The sequence below is a fragment of the Lepeophtheirus salmonis genome, chromosome 1 (genome assembly GCF_016086655.4).
Source record: "Lepeophtheirus salmonis chromosome 1, UVic_Lsal_1.4, whole genome shotgun sequence".
Taxonomy (NCBI): Eukaryota; Metazoa; Arthropoda; class Copepoda; order Siphonostomatoida; family Caligidae; genus Lepeophtheirus; species Lepeophtheirus salmonis.
The window spans coordinates 36,226,273-36,247,769 of record NC_052131.2 but is presented as its reverse complement, the minus strand read 5'-3'; positions in this window follow the sequence as shown (position 1 = coordinate 36,247,769).

Here is a 21,497-nt window from a genome sequence, read left to right as displayed (position 1 = left end):
TTGCATGAAATTTATTCTTGTGTATCAAATAAAAGCAATTTAAAAAGGATAGGATATTTAATCCAAGGGGATTAGACTCCATTCAAAAATAAACAAAAACATACAAGAAATTACATGTTCCTTCTTCTTTATACATTAAGAAGAAGAAAAAAAGCAATTGAACCAAAGTAAAAGAGAACTCAAATCCCCCTAAAAATACTAAAAAACAACAAACAGTTTTAAAATGTTCTTTTCTTTTGATAAGATATCAAATAACACAAACAAACCACTCAATCTATGCTACAACATAGATAGTATGTATAAAATGTTCAAATCTCTTATTTTTGTGTGACTCTTTATATCAGTAATGAAAGAGATATCTACAGGGTCGTTCATGTAAATCCGGGCCATCTTTCAGTACATCCTTAACAATGAGGAAAGTATTGAACTCGGTTATTTCAATTTTATAGGGAACAGTAGAGCGTCAGCATTAAGTTAATTGCTCAACTTTTAAAATAAATAGAAGTATTTACCTGGAGGAACACCATCACTGAACTGGTTAGGAAGAACACAGCCATGCGTAAATCAAGAAGATATTGAGACATCCAAAGAGCACAGTCTACGACCTCTACAACCTCTTGAAGGAGGAGGAGCATATAACAGAAAAGCCCAAAAGTCCCAGATTGATACGAAACGCACTCCCAGATTCCTTGTTGGCCTAAAACGTACCTTAAAGTCATCTCCTGAAGATTTTGATTAACGTTCCTGACAAAAGGTACCAAGTTAATTGTGCTTGAGGTCCACAAACACTAAAATGAGGATAAAGTCTTACAGCCTCTACAAAAGACATATCCTTACAGACAAAATGAAGGCTACCCAGGCTGTTCAATAAAGAAAATTGTATATTCATTTGAAGTCCCATGGTAACCGAATCATCTTTTATTTTGAAGAGAAAACAATGGACTGTCGAAAGATCCCACAACATCCAGAACGACCGATGTTTAGGCACAGAGAGAACTAATGATCCCACGTCTTTAAAATACAGTTTCCAGCCTCACCCAATATCAGTGGTATTCCCCCATCTTTTTGGAGCTAAAGGAGAAGGTGGGTGGGTTCCTATCGGTACTCTGAACTCCTGTCTGACCAAGAAGAAATTAGGGTCTCTGCCAATTAACACAAAAGCATCGACTCCTTGAAGGCTTGCAAATCTTATAGTCCTCGTATCAAACGAGAGATTGGTGAAGATGGCATTCACATAGATTTTTTTCCCCCTTTTATTATTAGAACTTGTAAATAAAATTTCAAACCTCTACTTGCTTCCCTTATTGATCAGAATACAGTAAAAGGTGGTCCGGATTTTCTTGAACAGCCCTGTATACATACATATGAAAATTGCATTTACTAGTAAACTCTTGAAATCCACTTCAATATATTATCTGCTTCTTATTTTATCTATGAAATAAAATATACTTTATAGGTATAAATATTACACTAACTAACAAAACTGTCTAAGAAAAATACAAAATCCTTTTGATATCCTCTTTTTTTTTTAGATATAAAACGGGTCGTGGAACCGGATTGAAAGTACCCAAGTATGGTATAAGTAAACTTATATTATCCAAAAAGGTCGGAGATCGACTTCGGCAACTCGAACTTTTTAAAGATCAAAGAAGGTTATAGTATTAGTTTATCTCAGTTTAAAAAAAAAAGGATATTATCTATATTGAACATATCATGTCTATATTCTTAATTAGTGCTTGGAGCGACATCTACATAAAAAATTGCATTGTGCACCCTTTACTTTTATTGAAATTACTCCTTTTTTTATACAAAAAGAAACAGAAAATACCCTAAATCACCTGGTAATTAGCCAATTCTTCTAAATTATTGAATAATTTTTTAATAGTGGTTGAGAACTGTTAAAAGTTTAGTAGGAGATAATTCAAATTCAAGCAATCAACGTTCAGAAAATTGATTAGGTGAAAAAAGCAGAAACATCAAGAGATGACATCCAAAAAGCTGTATATGTATGTGTAAGTGCTTGCTGTAATTTCAAATGGTGTTATACCAATACCATCATATAAAAATTACACTGTAATTGGCTGTTTCAAAAAATAAAAATATCTATATTATAAAGTATAAATAATATTTATATTCTATAATAATAAAAAATCCTTAGAGATACATATTTTTAAATCATTTTTTATTTTTTAAATTTATACATAACTTAAACGACAAAAAACGACACCCCTTTTCAGACCCTTATAACTTATTCATAATACATAGTTACCCAATTATATTATAGAAAAATAAGTTATAAGGGTCTAAGGAAGAGTTTTGTTTTTTATCATTTTTCCCTCTAAAAATGGAAATATATCGTGTTTAGAAGAGCATACAGAAACAATAAAAACACTTTTACATAAGTTTTATTAATCCTACTTTAAATTTGGAGATTATTTTAAGGGTAAAAGTGAGTCTGAACGCTAATAGTACCGAATTACTATAATTGCAGATATTTCAGAATTCAGATGAGAGAGAGAAAAACTGAGATCCTTTTTGGATAAATAAATTCCATCATTGTTTTACATTCCTTTTGGAAAAAAAAATCTCAACCATAATTTTCTCCTTTGTCATCAAATATTATTGAATACAAATTTACATAGGTTGAAGAATTGGCTAACTAAAGGTTTTTTTCTGTTTCTTTTTGGAGGAGAGGTTGCGATATGCACCGTAAATCAAATAATAATACAGCAATATTTTTATAACCTTCATGTTATAGTCAATATAAATGTAGCCTCTTAACTCGCCAGATATGAACCCTTTGGACTACTATTGGACTCTTAGAGAAAGAGTCCAATAAACTTGCATATGACACTATTGAATCCTTGCGGGCTTCTATTCTTGAGGCAGTGGGTAACATGTATAATGATTTTCTTATCTAGACTTGTGCATTGTTGGAGGCTGTAGTTGAAGCTGGAGGTGGTTGTTTTGAATGATTGCCTTGACTATGGATCCCGTCATGTAAGAGCAAATGATTTGTGAATTTCTGAGTTAATTTTGTGAAATAAATTATAATAGACATTATCCTTAAATTTTCCAGATTTAAAGTCCCTAGCCTATATATTGTTAAATCCATGATTGGAAGATTTTAGGACTCCAAAACCGGTAAAATTCACAATTTTATGCAAGAAACATAGTTTTTACTTAAAAATAATGAACAGAAGTGAAAATAAAACAATTAATACGAAATAACTATTTTAGATATATAAAAACTCTTTCAAAAGTTTTTATATATTAAGTTTTCCCATAAAAACATTACTCATTGTATAAAAAATAGTGATGGGACGATTCGAAAACAAACCCAAACGTCGATTCCAATTCTTTTAATATTTTAAATAATTGTTAAAAAATAAAATTTTGCTATCAAGGAAGTCCGGGATTATATTTTAAAGGGGAGGGGTTGTGTTTTTGAATTTTTTTGAGAAACAATTCAAAAATTGAAATTAATGTGAAAAAAGTTTGAGAAATAAAATTTTTTTCCAAATATTTAATTTGATATTTTCAATTTTTTTCAAAAATCTACAGCTATTCTTAAAAAATTAATGTTTATGCGAAAAAATTTCATTAACACAATGCTATTCTCTAAAAGTTAAACATTTTGGAGAAAAATTTAATAATTCCAAAACTGTTCACACAAATAAAATGTTTTTAAGAAAATTTACAAATATCGAACTTCTTGAAAAAGATTGAAAAACACATAAGTATTCTCCAAAAATTAATTTTTTGGAGAAAAATTTCCAAAGTATTCAGTTGTTGACTAAAATTAAATTTTTTTTGTTTAAATTTCAAATGTTTAATTTTTAGGAAAAAAATTTGGAAAATTAAATTACTAATATAGAAATTGTTTTTGAAAAAAATTAAAATATTCCATTTTTCGGAGAAAAATTAAAAGAATATTTAGTTATTCACAGAAAATTTAATTTTGAAGCATTTATTTAATTTTCAAATATTAAATTTTCACGCAATTTGCAAAAATTGCTTTATTTTGAAGGTGATTATTTATGGTTCATAGTCTAGAAAAGTAATAAAAAGTTAAATACCATTAATAAACAAAAATCAAAATGGCAAATTTAATATTATTTTCCAGATGCCGATTCTGATTAATCGTTCCATCTCTAATAAAAATAAAACCAAGATATTGTTGTATCGCGCATAGCACGCACTTTTTTGTCCTAAATATAAAATAAGAAATGCTTTTTGTAAGCATTTTTTGAGTATGTCCCGAAACCTTTATGAAGAAACAAATTTCAGAGCCAGCCTAATATCCATATATATAGTCTCTTTATAATGATGAATATAATATTTTACATATTTTCTTTTAAAAAATATAATATAATATAAATATCTATAGAAACGGTTGATTGGAAAAAGGAGAACAGCTCTCAGTTCACCCTTTCATACCCCCATATACATCTGAGGAGTGTGTCCATGGAAAGAGAAGTCTTTTTTAACACAATATGAAGGATGTAGTAATTTGACATAAAAGTAATTTTATTATAAAGGTAACCATTTTTATTATTTTTTTACAACAGTTCTCCCAATATATGTATATATATTATTATGTATGTACATACAACCAACTATAAAAAGGGGGAAAAGAATAAAAAGGATGAAAACAAAATGGAGGGGGGAGAAGGGGAGATTTCATATTGTTGAACTTTATAAAAAAAGGAGAAACAATGCTCATTTTCTCTTGTTGATACTCCTCCGCTTTCTGTTTTATAGCAAAAAAAGAAGAGAAGAAAAGAAAAAAAAGGGAGAGAAAAGGAGAGGGGGGAAAGAAGGGGAAAAGAAAAAGGTGATGGAAGAACTTTTTAACTTAAAATAACTAAAAAATAAATAAAACCTTGTGCCTTTGTTCCTATTACTAGATATCTCTCTCCCTCACTCCTCTCTCCCTCTTCCTTCATCTTCCTTCTTGTAACAACCATTTACATTCATAAGAAATGGATTGAAATAGGTCTTTAAAGAATAAGAAATAACGTGGTAGATGGAGAGAAGCCATCATTTATTACTACCACTAATATATACTCAATAATTCTCTCTTTCTTCTTGGCAAAAAAAAAATCGGTTTTTTAATATATTTAGAGTATTTATTTTTGTGTATGCGAGTATTTGGTATGTTGACTCATTGTATATATGTGGTGAGTTTTATGTTGAGTATGAATAAAATCAGATTTTTAAAGTGCTGATACATTAAATGTTACATCTTCTACAACAGATATTTTGAATATAAGCTTAAACATTAACCATCATATAAAATCAAAATCCTACGACCCTTTTAAGAATCCTACTTAATTGTAATAATCTTTGGATAGAGTGCATCCCGTGATAAGTTATTTTTATGACAGGATCCACAAAAATCTTGTATTAATTTAACATTGACGCTCACAACACTGGTTGCTTTTAGCAATAGGTATGAGAGATTTCATAGTTTTAATGAGGGATTTCTGGAGTACCTGCAGGATTATATATATATTTTATTTTTTTTGAGGGAGGGGGGAAGGCTTGGTTTTTGGAATTAAATTGACTGAAAAAACAAATTCAGCTATAAATTTTTTTTTTTAAATTTAAAAAAATTAAATTTTTATGAAAGTTTTTTCAAAAACCCATACTTATTCAAAGAAAATAAAAATTTGGCGGAAAAAAAATCGAAAAATTAAATTTGTCTGAAAAAAATTCGAAAAATTAAATTTGTTAGAAAAAAATTTTAAATATCAATTTTTTAGGAAAAAATTTCAAAAATCTACAACTATATACAAAAAAATAAATAAAAATAAATTCTCGCACTCCAAGCAGTTTGTTGTCCACAGGACTACCGTCTACGCCTTCAGCAAGTCCGAAACGTTGGAGAAAAAGAAGAACTTTGTCAGATAGGCCAACATGGACCTAGAAGAGTTAAAGAAAACAGGCATGGCCAATCCCCTCAAGTCCATGGATGTATATGTAAGAGATCTTGGAGTTTTACACCAGACTATCCTCCGGTGCAAGACTCTTTTCAGCTGTTTTCAACTTCTTTTTTTTTTACACATTTGCCCCCACCCCTACAGCCCTTATGCCAATCTTTTGGGTGCATGTCGAGAGAAAGCTCTGCAGTGTCTGTCATCCAAATACTGAGGCCCTCAAAGCCACTGTCACCCAGAACTAGGACTTCATGAGCGAGGATTATATCCGCACTGTCTACCAGGCATTCTTCCTCTTCTTGGAAGCCATAATTAACACTAAGGGCGGCTACATTATTGATCAAGAGAGCTCAGGCAACCATCTTTTATAGTATTAACTTTGTTCAAATTTTATTGTTACCTAATAAATTTTATCTTGTTGAAGTTTGAAATTCAAAGTGATCCGAGTTTAATTGAACACTCACTATGTAACTGGGGGCATTTGATCTTTATACTCTGATGCAGAATACATAACAATTAGTAGTTTCTTTTTCTTTTTTTATTGAAGTCGAAAATTACACCATAAATTTTGTAGACACCATGTATAGAAAGAAACTAGGTTACTAGTTATATGAAAACCCTTTGATTATAAAATTAAGAAAATTTAATAACCAAGGGCGCTAAACAATACAGATAGATTAGATACAAATTATAATTAACCAATATAAGTGCATTAAAACTTTTATCTATCAAACGTTAAGATGCATTTGAAGAGAGATTCTATATTCCTATATGCAGGGGGACGACTCAAAAATTAGAAAATTTTAAAAGCTGCTTTACCTCAAACATATTTTTTATTTTGTCATTGTTATAGACAACTTTTGAAGCAAAAGTTGGTAAGTAAACATTTTTCTACACTTGTATTCAATATGCCCCTCCCATTCTGAATGATGGCTTTCAATACGTGAACGAACAGAACACAACTGTCTTTGATAAAGTCCGAAGAAAAGTTGTTCCACTCCTACCTCAGTATTGATGGTATCAACATTCGGGTGATAATTCTATTCCGTCGTGCCCTCTAAGACGTACCAAATATCGAAGTACAGGGGATTCACACTTGGGTGAGGACAAAGACAATAAGACAATGAATCCTTGTAGTAGACGTCTGTGTTGACTTTCTTGTTGTCCTTGAAGAAGTAGGGAGGCATCTTGCTATTATCGGACGCCAGGACGCCGCGCCGAGGACCATGACCTGAGCTGAATGTTTGGTACTGAAGGGTTATTCGACCTGAGCTCTTGATTCAGCCAAGACTTGATCATTTATCCTGTTCAGAAGAGCATGCAACTGGGAAAATCTTCTGGTCGGAGATGGACTTTTATGCAGAGGAGATCGCACACCCTTTGCTGTTTTGCTTGTTACTCGGACATTTTTAATCTCACAAAAACAAAGCAAACATCAAATTCTACATTTTTGCCAGCTCATTCAATCGCGGTAAGTATAAAATTGTCAGACTTTTCAAACTGAGGCTACACTGCCTCGAAATGGATTCTAATTTTCTAGTCCTCACCCAGTACAAGTATTTCAAATAGTTATTTTCTATACTTATACCAATAGATATGCAGAAGATGGTGCTGTAATTATAAACGGATTCCTTTGGTACTTTTGTTCTATCTAATGGAAGAAATCGTTGTTCCCATTGGAGTCATAGTCTTGAAGTGGTGTAGAAAAAGCAATACAGTCACCTAAACATTTTTTAGTATATTAAGATCACATGTAAACATAAAAACGATCTTCAACAAAAACAAAAAAAGCAGAAAATGCCAACTCCTTTTTTTTGATTACTTCATATATATACATAGATACGGATATTTCATAGACATATTTGAGTAGATTATAGGCTTCACATTTAAATGTATGGTATGATTAAAGATACTCAAGAATTTTAATTAGAGTTTAGAATCTTTATTTGATTTAAAAGGATTTTATTGGCCCCGATATGGCCTTTCAAATAAAATCCAACAATTTATCATTCTTTTAATGTGAGGATCAATTTTTGTTAATTCAAGTTCAATTTACTCTTAAGAGTTTAAACGAATACAAATGTAATCCACACTTTATTTTTAGAAAATTCATTCTAGCTTATTTTTGTGCTGAGTTGTCACATATATAAAAGAATTTATGTTTGACAATTTTTCTTTTTTTAAAACTACTTATTCTTATGAATGAATAGGAAATAAGTTTGCATACTTCTTGGTCTTTTTTGTAGAAAAATAAATAACAATAAAGACTCGAGAACTCTCTATATATACTCTCACTCTTCTTTATTCTATCTCTTGCTATTCATTATTTATTTTCTAAGAACCAGACACAAAATTACACTTTCTAACTTCTCATTTATTTTCATCTTCAATTGATTTGCTTCTCAAAACACACAGAGTTTTGTGCATATATACATATCGAGTGGTCCATTAAAATCCGAACACTTTGAATGTACAACTTCAAAGTGGATATAATTTATTGATTTACAATAGAATTTCAACAAAATTAGTACTAAAAATAGATGTGTGCCTCAGCTCTCTTAATCATTAAAGTAGACGCCCTGGGCGGTAATGATAGCTTCCAGGTGGGGGTGTAAGTCTTGGCACCCGCTGTGGAGGTATTCATTTGTCATAGTGTCCCAGTGCTGTCATCAATTGTTGGCGTATGGGCCGTAGGGGGGCAAAAGTAATAAAAAAGAAGCTTTGCCCTCAATCGTATTGATCTTTTTATACGAATTTTTTTTTAGAGTTGAAAAAAATATTAACTAAAACGCTTTGCAAATTTTTTGTAGTTCCAATCTTATTTGTGTTTTTTTTATCTCCTTAAAAGTAAGCTTTTAGTAATTACGGGTGCACGTGCTTATGAATGACAGGGAGTAACACAACGATTTTCTTGGGAGTTATATTGTGCAGGGGGCGTCCACAAGAAGTTGGCTGAAGGGGCTGTATCTCCCTCACCCCCCCAATTAAGGATTTGTTGCCTTTTACTCAACTCTTTTTTTTGGTGATTTGGACAAATTTTATAGTGAAACAAAAAATTTGATCTTTTAAATTTAATTTTCCAAGTTTCTTTACAAAAAATTTATTTTTTAAATCTAGCTATACATTTTTGAAAATTTGTTGTAAAAAAAATCTCCCCAAAAAATAAAATAATAATCATACACCTAACGCCCCTTATATGTAATGTCGTGCCAGTCCTTGTGTAAGACTGATTACTACGTCCAGTTTAGTCTCGGTCAGGGCTCTGTTTAGTCCTGCATATCAGTTCTAACACTTATAAAGTTTGCTCCTTGATAACGTCACTCAACTTTATTTCCTCTTTTTTAATGCGTTCTACTACTGACAGTCAAAAGGACTGATCCCAAAGTCTAATAGGACCAGTCCTAGGAATTTAATGTACCAGAGCAAATAAACGAGGACTAACAACATACTAATTATCAGGCCAGCCGTGCTTATTTACACATCTCTATTATGCGAATTTTGAGATATTAAGATATATTTTTTTACAGTTTTCTTCGAAGCAATGTTGAAGAATACATAATTAGCTGTCGATTGCTAAGAAAAATAGCGGGTTTTCTTTATAATACTTACACAAATACATGCCACGGAGTCCAGTTAAACAGTTCAGTAATACCGTAATTGATTGAGGAGGAAAGGTGTGAACTTGCACACCTCTGTTAACCTGTCTCACTAAACAAATGTTTTCAACGCTTCCAGTGAAAATGAAGGAATCTGTAAAAATATATTTTATTATAATTTACATCCAACACTAAAAGGTCAAGTAAAACGCTCAGAGTGTTTTTCGCTAGATGTATTTAGTGAGTTATACCCCACAATTAATACATTGTATTAAATAAACTTAATGTTTAATATTACACTTTAAAAAAAAGATCATTTACAGTTTTATATTTGTTACAAGTAAAAAAATAGACAATTTGATACATTCTTCTGTATCACTACAACCACGGTGAAAAAACAGAGCAGACAGACAAAAAAATTGAACTGTTTATGGACCCAATATAACGATTATTATTATTTATTTTTTATCATTAAATAGGTTTAAGGAGCTGCTGTAGTGGTCCTGTTCATTGCCTTATGTTTGTATCGTTTTTTGATAGTTCATGTATATAGTAAACATCAATATATTATTTAACAAAACTATGGACCCAATACCGAATCAAATGCGATAGCAAATCGGTGGTTCCAACGATTCCGTTCTGGTAATATGGACATCAAAGATGAGGACCAATCTGATAGTCCAATCATATTAATTGTCGATAAAATAGTGGAAGTTGTCCAGTAAGAAATTCTTACAACTTTTTTCTTCCCCTGGTATTTACAACGTTCTACCATCTTGACATAATTTTGGAATGTATATATATCAAAATATTTCTAATAAAATAAAATAAGTGTATTAGACTCATTGAAAATGAATAGATTTAGATGATTAATTGTTTAATAAAGTATATATACTTTATTAAACAATTAATCAGCAAGACATATTCATATTCAATCTGTACGTTGTTCATGTATGTGCTATTTACTAACACAACATACAATGTGATTAATTGTTTCATTTTTTTGTTGATGCTTAGTATGTATGTCTGTAGGTAATGATTCTCTTTAAACTTGAAGAAACAAAAAAAAAAAAAAAAAAGTAAGACATAATTGATATCCGTACCTTTTTTTTTTTAAATAAAATTTGTTAAATAATAATTAACACAAGTATCATTTCAATTATAACATTACTTTACTCAATGTTCACAAATCTGTAATTAGTATCAAATCGTGTGTTGGAGTATTTTTGCTATTTTATTATGTGTGGACAACTTTTGATTAAGAAAAAAATCATTTGACCACAAACAACTTCTATTATTTGCAAAATATTATGTTAATTTTAAATATGTGCTTATATTTTATTTGCAACCATTCATTCTTGAGAAAATGCAAAATATATGTCCTAAATCGACCATATTTTATGAATTTTATTTGAAAAGGAATAACACTTTAATTTTTACATCGTTTTTTACGCCAAAAGAGTTTATTTGGAAAATGAATAAAAAATTGGTTCCAGAACCTCTAGTTTATGTGTAATATTGATTTGAGTTATATTTTTGGAAGCAGAAATTAATCAAGATTAAGTGCATTACTTTTTAAAATTATATTTTTTAAAAAAGGAAATAATTTATTCATATATGAATAAGTAAGCATTAAAGTTTTGATAAATTATTTTATCAACCTCAACAGCTTTGGTTGCTTCAAATGAGTAGAGAGGATGATTACAGAGGTTAATAATCAGGGGTCTCCGCAGGGGGTGGGGTAGAGAGGCTGTAGTCTCCCCAAAATTAAGGGATTTTTGCTTTTTACAAGAAAATTTAATATTTGAAACTTTTTTTCAAAAAGTTTAATTTTTTCTAAATAGGTTTTGATTTTTGGAAATCTTTTTCCAAAATTTTTTTCAAATTTACTATGGATTTTGAATTTGTTTTTCAAAAATTTAATTTTTTTTTAAATGTAAGTAGAGATAATTTTTTTAATTTTATCTACTCTCTGATTTTTCATCACTTGAAATTTCCAAAATACATATTTATTTTACATTCATATTCAAGAAAATTTTATTAACTTTGATTTGATAGCAGTTTCAATGCAATATCTCCCGCTTCTGGGTAGATATAATTAAAACTTAGACATCGTACCACAAATTTTGCAGCATTCAAAAACAAAAAGAAAGTCAACAATAAAGCAACATGGTTCTTATCATCAAATGTCTGAAATCAAATTTATTTTTATAGTTACTTAGTTTAGACTAGTGATAGGACAATTGATTTGAATCGGAGAATCTGTTGTTTTTTCTGGAAAATGGAAAATAATGTTTAATTTGCGATTTCAATTATTATATATTATTATTAATTACTGATATTGAACTATTTAGTACTGTTCTAAATAATTATTTTTTTTAAATGTTAAGGAATTTTTGTTTTTTATTGGAAAATGTAATAATTGAAAAAAAAAAGTTCAAAAATTTAATTTGTCAAATTTTTCTATAAAAAATGTAATATTCGAAATTTAATTTAATTTTTCAAATTTCCTTCCAAAAAATTTAATTTTCTGTGAATAACTATGTAATTTTGAAATTTTTTCAAAAATTTTATATTTGATCAAATTTATCGAAAAAATTTAATTTTTCGTGGATATATTTTTGAATTTCGTTTCCACAAAATTTAGTTTTTTGTAAATAATTTTGTATTTTTAAAATAATTAATCAAATGATATATTTTAATTACTTTTTCAAATAATTTAACATTTCAAATTTATTTCCAAAATTTATATTTTTTTTATTTTTTTTCAAAGTTATAATCCTGTGAACGCCTATGATAGCAAAATGGTACTTTTAACTATATTTAAAATATTAAAGAATTGAAATCGGCATTGGGAATTTTGACTAGAATCGAATCGGAGTCGGCAATGGGATTTTTTTTGGAATCGTCCAATTACTAGTTTAGACCTTGGAGAATGGAAATAATATTAGTTTGCATATATTTAATGAAAAAGTCAAAATTTGAAGAGGTCTAAGGACTCATAAATAATAATACAAATATCAAAGAGATCAAAGATTATCTACATATGTATAATGTACCTTTACATATAGGGGTATTTATTATTTAATAAGTATATATTTTTTTCCATTCCTAGAATAACATGAATGAAAAGAAAACACAAAGAAAAAAAAATTGAAATTTTTTGAGGACTAAAATATTTATATTTATTATAGTATATTATTATTTAATAAGAGATTTTGATTTATACCATTTTTATGACAAATTTTGAAGCAAAAGTTGGTAATTCAACAGTTTTCTACACTTTTTATTCAATATGCCCCCTCCCATGCTGAATGATGGTTTCAATACTGGGACGAACAGAAGCACAGCCGGCCTTAATGAAGTCCAAGGACAAGCTGTTCCACTCCTACATCCTCACAGCCTTCAGAGCATACAAGTTTGGGTGAGAAGTCTTGTTCATCTTGCCTTCTAAGACGTATCAAAAAGAAAAAAATGACAGGGTGTTCACTTCGGATGAGGAAGAAGGATAGAAGTCTGTCGGCCAGAAAGCAGTCATGTTCTCCCTGTCGAAATGCTTCACCTTCGTGGATGTGTGTCCTGGGGCGCTGTCTTGGGTTAATACATAGTTGTCCCTAGGGAACGTGCTCTTCAACCATGGTAAGACATGGTACATGAGGACCTTGTAGTAGACGTCTGTGTTGACTTTCTTGTTGTCCTTGAAGAAGTAGGGAGACATCTTGCTGCCGTCGGACACCACGACGCCGAAGACCTTGACCTTAGCTGGATGTTTGGTCCTGAAGATTCCCTCGACCTGAGCTCTTAATTTAGCTACGAAGCAATCATTTTTTTCTTCAGAACAGCGTCCACTGGAAGTATCTTCTTGTCGGAAATCGGCTTGTGCGTGGAGGATATCGAACACCCTCTGCCATTTTGTTTGTTGCTCAGACATTTTTGATCGCACAAAAACAAAAGAAATATCAAATTTAGGTTTTTTGTCAGTTCTTTCGAATGGTGGCAAGTACTAAATTGTCGGACTTTTATCTGGACAGCTTTAAAAGGATTCTAATAATATACAAAGTCATGGAAACCATATTGGTATATTCATAAATTGAATACTATATGTAACACATTATTATAAGAGTCCGTTATATAGGTCAGGCTTAAACTAAACATTTCTTTCACAATCAATAATGATGTTGTTCATAAAGTATAACGCTTATGAATAAGAATTTGATATTAAATTTGTAAATATTTAGGCATTATGTGTATATATTTATATAATTTGCCTATCTAGCAATAATACTAAGAAATAAGACAAAGCAAAACCAATTTGTAATATGTTGAAATACTATATTAAGCTAGATTTTTCATCCTTGACGCCTTCCTTCACAGACAATCAGAGCCTCGATACACCAGCGAACCAATTGGCATCTCTTGACGAAGAAGGTTGTATTCATAGCTAGGGCACGTTTGGTCAAATAAATTACTGTTTTGAGATTAGAAAAGGAAATCAGTTGTTGCCGGTTCTTTGGATATCCTACACTTAGAGACATGGAATAAAAAACAAACATGCTTACTTTTATTTAAGCTGTCGTTGGGTTGTTTTATTAATCCTTGTAATAAAAAATAACGGGGATAAAACTGTATTTAAATGTTACTCCAAGTTTTGAGTCCTCGCTTTCTATGGATAGATATATTTTGTAAAGGCAATTTGTAATTAATTGATGGGTATTTTATTCATAAATGAGTTAATAAAATTATGAGTTCCCTCACTTTTTGTTAACTTGTTATAAAAACAATAGATTCTAATCAAATATAGAATTACAATCCATTCTCGTATAAATAGTGCAAAAGAATGAAAAGGTAGGAGGGGAAAGAGGCGGTGAGAAAGTTGGAAAAGGGAAGAATGTGTATATACAATACATAAAAAGAAGGTGTGTTGGATGAAAGAAGTAAAGAAACGCTGAAGAAAAGAAAATAGATTAATAATCAGGTGGAAAACATAAAAAGTTATTTATGTTTTTTAAAAGTAGGGAATGCATCTCTTTACCTGACATACAAATTAATAGATTGAATTCCTCTCATTTAGCCTCATGTGCAAAATAACTCATCAATAAGGGATTAATAATAATTAATGAAAAATATATTATAAATATATTTATAATGATGCTAGGGGTCGATCACCCATTATTATTAGCTTTAAAAAATAATAATTAATGGAAAAAAAAACTGTACCGTTTCAACTTAATTCCTTAATATTTCACCCATTTTCGTATTTGGAGTAATGTGATACCTTCTATTAAAGATATATCTCATTGTAATAAGAGATAAGTACGGCTGTAATTAATTAATTATTCATTCATTTTATTTTGAGGATGCTTCAAGAGTTGGTTTTAACAGCCTTAGGAACCGTTCTAACAAAAATGATGACATATGCGTCTGAGTGGTCCATTAAAATCTGATCACTTTGAATTTTAAACTACTACAGGATATAATTTCTTAATTAACAATAGAATCTCATCAAAATTCATACTATAAATAGATGTGTGTCTTTAATCATAAATGAAGCTGCCCTTAGCAGCAATGATGGGTTACAGGCGTCTGTGTGGTAGTTATCTGTCATGGTGTTCCAGTACTGGCTCATAGTGGCTTTGAGGATCTCGGTTTTTGGATGACGGACACTACATCCCTTCTTCTCAACGTGCTATATCCATAGGCACCTTTGTAGTCACATCATTTATTAAATTCATTGTCCGGAATACTTGGCGTGGCAACAGTACTTAGATTTTACAAAAAGCAACAAAACAAGATTTATTAGTTAGCAAACTTTAAAGTTTTGTTTAGAGAGTTTTAAAAATTGTATCACGTTTTTATTGTCCATACACTGAATAAATCGAACTTCAAATACCTGCGGATTTCTTCACTTTTTTCTTTTTTTTTTTTTTTTAATTAAAAGTTAATTGAGAGAGTTTTGCGGGATTATTATTTTTTAAAGAATGAAGAAAAATTAAATTGGCAGCATATCTCATCTTATAGCTGTGGATCTTTAGTTAATTAAATAATTTAAAAACCCTTGCTTCAACTTGTCGATAGGCAAAATGACCTAATTTAGAATTTTTTCACAGTAACAAATCTGATGGCATCAATTGGAGCTCTTTCATATCATTCTCATTAGATATAATTATTCATGTTCAAAGAATTTAGTATATTTCAAAATAAGTAAATCCATTTTTTTTCTAATATTTATTTTCGACGTTAGACGCATGTTACTCACTATTCCAACGCATGATAGCAACTGATGTATTTAAAAAAAAAAAAAACTTTAGAATCTCGCCTGTAGAATGAAACTAAACCCTGCCCGCTAGTACTTATGCAGCCTGATTTCCACACATTATAAAAAAGGAAATTAAAGCTGCACCCTGTGTTTCTAGTTTTTCCCCCTAAAACAACGACATTGGAAAATACTTATTCAGCCATAGTATCATAGTGGTCAATGATTAAGATAGTATTTAATTAAAAGATATACTCCTCGACTCAAAACATATATTGGACATCTATTAACAGTTGAACAAACTTGTGCATTGACGATAGATTATGATAAATACATATTCCTATACTTTTTATAAGTTTTTTTTTCAAAAGTAGTTTTATCTTTTGCAACTGATGCAACTTTCAAATGAGGCCTCTTTTTAACGTGAAGGCAAGTATTTTTTTTATTTATATTTGTAGAGCATTCAAATTGTTTTTTCAAAGAAATATTTAAAACCCTTTTTTTGTTTTTTATAAAAAATTAAGTGCAAGGCCTCTTTTATGTTTATTTTTTTTCAAATAAACATTTTTAGATAATACTCATTAATTTATTGATAAATCTACTCTTCGTAGGACCCTTATTTCGTATAATCAAAACGCAAGGCTGAAGCAAATGACTCAATACGAGCCTCTAAAACCAGCCTTGGCCAGTAGAAGATGCTTTGATGGAAACAATTGTATCTCATAAACAATCATAGCTGGCCTTAGACCACTTAAACCTATGCAGCCGTACTAAGAACCATACATCGATTTGACCAAACTCTCCATTAAAAAGAAAAAAAAAAGGAAGACTGATTTAAAAGAAATATAATGCTCAATTGAAACAAATTAAGAGGGCCCTGCATTTTATAATTTATAAATATTATTCGAAATTAAATTCAAATTTGCAAGGAGGAAGGAAAAAAAGAGCTATTCTATAAAAAATACAAAATTATGATTTTTTTATTAACATATATTCTACCATTCTATTTGATGATATTAACATGATTAAGAAGAGGCCTTTTTAATTAAATAAATTGTTATTTCTCCGGAAAGTTAACTATTTCTATTAATATTTAACATACTGTTGCTATTATTATTAAAAAATACCCTTTTTTTTTGTTTGATCTGAGCGTTCAATTACCTTTTCTTATTAAGCTTTTCCCTTTTGATGCATTTTTACGAATGACTGGTCTAATTTTTGATGATGAAGAAAAAGTATAGGGAATGAATCTATGCATAGATAGGTAAGCCTTTCACTTCTATTAACTCTTTAAAAAGAAGAAAAAAGGTAAATAGAGAAATATGAACAATTGATTAATTTTTAAGTATTCTTTTAAAATGTAGGGTAGACCGTGTAGAGTTGAAATACTTTTTGCAGCTGGTTAATATTACTTAGAGAGGGTGTTACTTAAAAAGGGTTTATATAACCACAAAATTTGGTAATATTAAAAGTGGAGTTGTTAATATTCAGAAGGAAAGGCACTGAGCAAAGAAATTTAAATAATCTTGTTTTTGTGTGAACCCTCCTTTAGACTCGCCAAATTTTTAGACAACATACCTAAATATGTTTACTATATGTTGCTTAAATCTATTTTGAGATTATAGCAATGAGTATTTTTCACAAATTATAATTAAATGTGCCTCGTCAAATTTTACATTAGTCCTTTTTGCAAGGGTTTAAAAAAATTGAAATTGAGTAAGATTGATCATATCTAGTGGTACGATCATTTTAAATTTTAATAAATGAGAAATTTATTCGGCGATTGTCTTGGAGAAAGAAAAGAATGAAATTTTGAAGCCGCATGTCCCTGATGGCCATATCCGAAGAGATCACGTGTAGCCGTACCATGGATTGTTTCACCGCCACATGGTATTGGGCGTTGTGGCGAGTAAAGGGAAAGTCTATCCTCATATTTTTGTGAATAGCTCAATGCAGATGCTTACATCGAACTTCCGGATATGAAAGTGCTACCTTGAGCCAGAGAAAAGTTTCCAGACAGTTTGGTTTTCACACAAGACCATGTCATCACACTGTTAAGATCCAGGCCTTCATGAGAGACAACTTTCCCGCCTTTTGGGACCTCAACATATGGCCACCCTCCTCTAGGAATACTCCATCTAAGGACGTCTGGAGGAGAGGGTGTGTGTTGCTCCTCACAGGAGTATCGACTCTCTAAAGGCGTCCATCAAGAGGGAGTGGGCCACGCTCGAGTCTGACTACATATTCAAGGTCTGTAATGGATTTAGGCCTCGTATTGAGGCAATTATTAGAGCTAATGTCTCAGGTATTGAATAAAAGTTGTGCCGAGCACTATTTTGAAATGATTTTGTTAAATAAATGTCCTCACGAAACTTCTTCTTTCCATTTTACTCTTGAAAATAATAAAATGTGTACCATTAGATAAGATTTAGCCTATAATATTTTTTGAGAAATAGTTAACTATACTTTTTATCTTAAAAAATATATAAGTTCGATAACTTTTTGATGATTAAGATAGTGTTAGATATTATTTGAAATCCTTCATCAATGATCCTTATTATCCATCGGATATATATCGGTGGTGTAAATTTGAATGGTTCTATTTTTTTTTTTTTTTTTTTGAGATAGTCATTCATTTCCGCTTGGATCTTTTCGTTGCAGTTTTTTCAGCACAGAGTATTTCTTTTATATATGAGTACAACATTAATAACCTGAACTATAATTATATTCATTTACCGATACATCATACTCCATATTTTGTTTCAATCATAGATTGAAGTGCGGGAATAAAAATTGGTCAATCATGTTCAAGTGTCGTTTTCTCGACTTGAATGTAAGGTAGAGAGCTCGGATTGTTTTGTTATATAACTAATTGTATATGCTTTGATATATCGAAATATGAATCAATTTCAACTGCTCAACCTTTATTAATTATTGAATTAATTAGTATGTGCTTAGATTTCCATGGTATCTATACCTACAAAGAAAATGTAACTATTTACTATCTTTATTTTAATATGGTATTCCATTGAATCCCTCCCTCCTACGTGATCCTCTTATCAACATCAACTTAATCCAGGTAGTTAATTTCGAAAAAACACTCACTTACTGCTTAAAATGTATATTTGCAGGTATACGTGTATATACATGGATTTGTATATAAAGTTTAATCAAATAAGAAGAAGAACTCAAATAGACATCAATGTAGATACTCCGTAGTTAAATTGAAGAAAATCTTGATTTAAATTCTTCCATTTATTGATTAAACTCAATTTTCTACTTGATTGACATGACGACTATAGAGATATTATGAATTATACATATTTTTTATGTTGGCTTTCATATACTCTACCTATTTGATACATTGATTGATACTATGTATTTACACTAAATATGCATGATTGTACATAGTTAGTCAAGTATATACATATGTAGGTAGAGAAAAGTAGTTACAAGTAGTGATGGAACGATTAAAAAATGAATAAAATTACCAAGCCAATTCCTATTTTAGTAAAAATAGCAAATGCCAATTCTTTAAATATGGTTAAAAAATCCATTTTGTTATAAGTGACGTCCACATGATTTGAATTTTTTCAAAAATCCACATATATTTACAAAAATATAAATACAATTTTCCTATCAGAGACATCCATGGGATTATATTAAATGTATGGGGGCTTGTATTTTCGATTTCAAAAAAAAAGAAAAAAACAATCCAAAAATTATAAAAATTTTGGGAACAAAATTTGAAATATTACATTCTTTTACAAAAATTTCAAATATGCAATTTGATGTTTAATTTTTTTTTCCAAAAATCTACAACTATTAATATAAAATTATTTTTTTTGGGAAAAATTTCAAAAACATAAGTCTAGTCTCAAGAAATGTAACTTTGTAGAGATAAATTCCAAAAATCCAGAACTGTTCGCAAAAAATAAAATTCTTTGAAAAATAATTCCAAAAATTCGCAGTTTTTCACAAAAAAATTATTTTATTATAGAAAAATTTTCCAAATCCAAAGCTGTTCACAAAAACATACAAATTTTGGAAAAAAAAATTCAAAAATCCTCAGCTATTCTCAAAAAAAAAATTCAAAAATCAAATTTTCTATATTAAATTTTTTGTTGGAAAATTTCAAAAATACAGTTATTGACAATAAAACAAAATTTTAAAAAATTCCAAGAATTTATGGCTGTTAGGAAATTTTTTTCCAAAATCCATAGCTGTTATAAAAAAAAATTCTAAACTCAAATTTCTAATTTTCTAAATTTTTTGTAGAAAAATTTCAAAAACACAGTTATTTCCAGGAAATTAAATTTTTTGGAAAAAAAAATGAAAAATTCAACTAAATTTCAAATATTATTTTCCAATTCAAAAGCAAAAATTCATATAAGTTAACTTTTTTTTAATACTTAGTAAAGTAATAATTAGTAAAATACCTTTAATAAATAAGAAATGGAATCGTAAATTAAACATAATTTTCCCGATCCCGATTCTCCGATTAATCGTCCTATCACTAGTTACAAGGGAATAAGTTCTATAACAAATGTACGATATTATAGGTATTTAATAAAACATACATATTTGTGTTGTAACAGTTGCGAATATTTTTAATACCTTTTGCTCCATTACCCAAGCTGGTTTCACTCGATCATGCCAAAAATTTAACACAGTTTACAGGGTGACGAGTCAAAAATTAGAATCCTCTTTGAGGCAGTCTATTGTAATTTCTAAAAGTCTGACATTTTGGTACTTGGCGCCATTGGAAAAATCTGACAAAAAGCTACAATTTGATGTTTGTTTTGCTTTGTGCGATCAAAAAATGTCAAAGCAACAAACAAAATGGCAGAGTGTGTACGATATCCTCCATGCACAAGTCGATTTATCACAAGAAGATAGTCTCTGTGGACGCTGTTCTGAAGAGGAGAAATGATCATTTCTTGACTGAATCAAAAGCTCAGTGGATGCTGTTCTGAAGAAGAAAAATGATTGCTTCGTAGCTAAATTAAGAACTCAGGTCGTGGAAACCTTCAGGACCAAACACCCAGCACAGATCATGGTCTCCCGGCGGCGTCGTGGTGTCCGACAGCAGAAAGATACGTTCATAATTTTTCAAAGAAAGTCAGCACAGACGTCTACTACAAGGTCCACAGGTACCATGTCGCGCTATGGTTGAAGTGCTCGTTCCTAAGGGACAACTATGTTTTTAGACGACACCCGACACACATTCCAAGAGGGGCCCAGCATTTATGCAGGGAGAACAGGGCTGCAATCTAGCCGGCAGACTTCTTGCCTTTGTCATCAACCGAAATGAAACCCCTTGGACTTTGCTATTTGGTACGTCTGGGGGATCAAGACGAACAAGATTTCTCATCCGCATGTCGATGCTGTGAAGGCCGTGATAACGCCCGAGTGGAACAACTTGTCCTCAGACTTCATCAAGGCCAGCTGTGCTTCTGTTCGTCCCCGTATTGAAGCCATCATTTAGAATGGCATATTGGATAAAAAGTGTAGAAAATTGTTGAATTACCATGAACTTAGGGGATATAACTGATAAAAGAGAGCAGAGTATGTACAAAAAATGTCCGAATCCGTCTCCAATTCTAACTCCAGTATTTTGAATATCACCTACTCCGACTTTATAATTATTATTTTTGAATAATATGTTTTATAGCCAATATAAGTCCTATTGGTTCATTTAAGTCA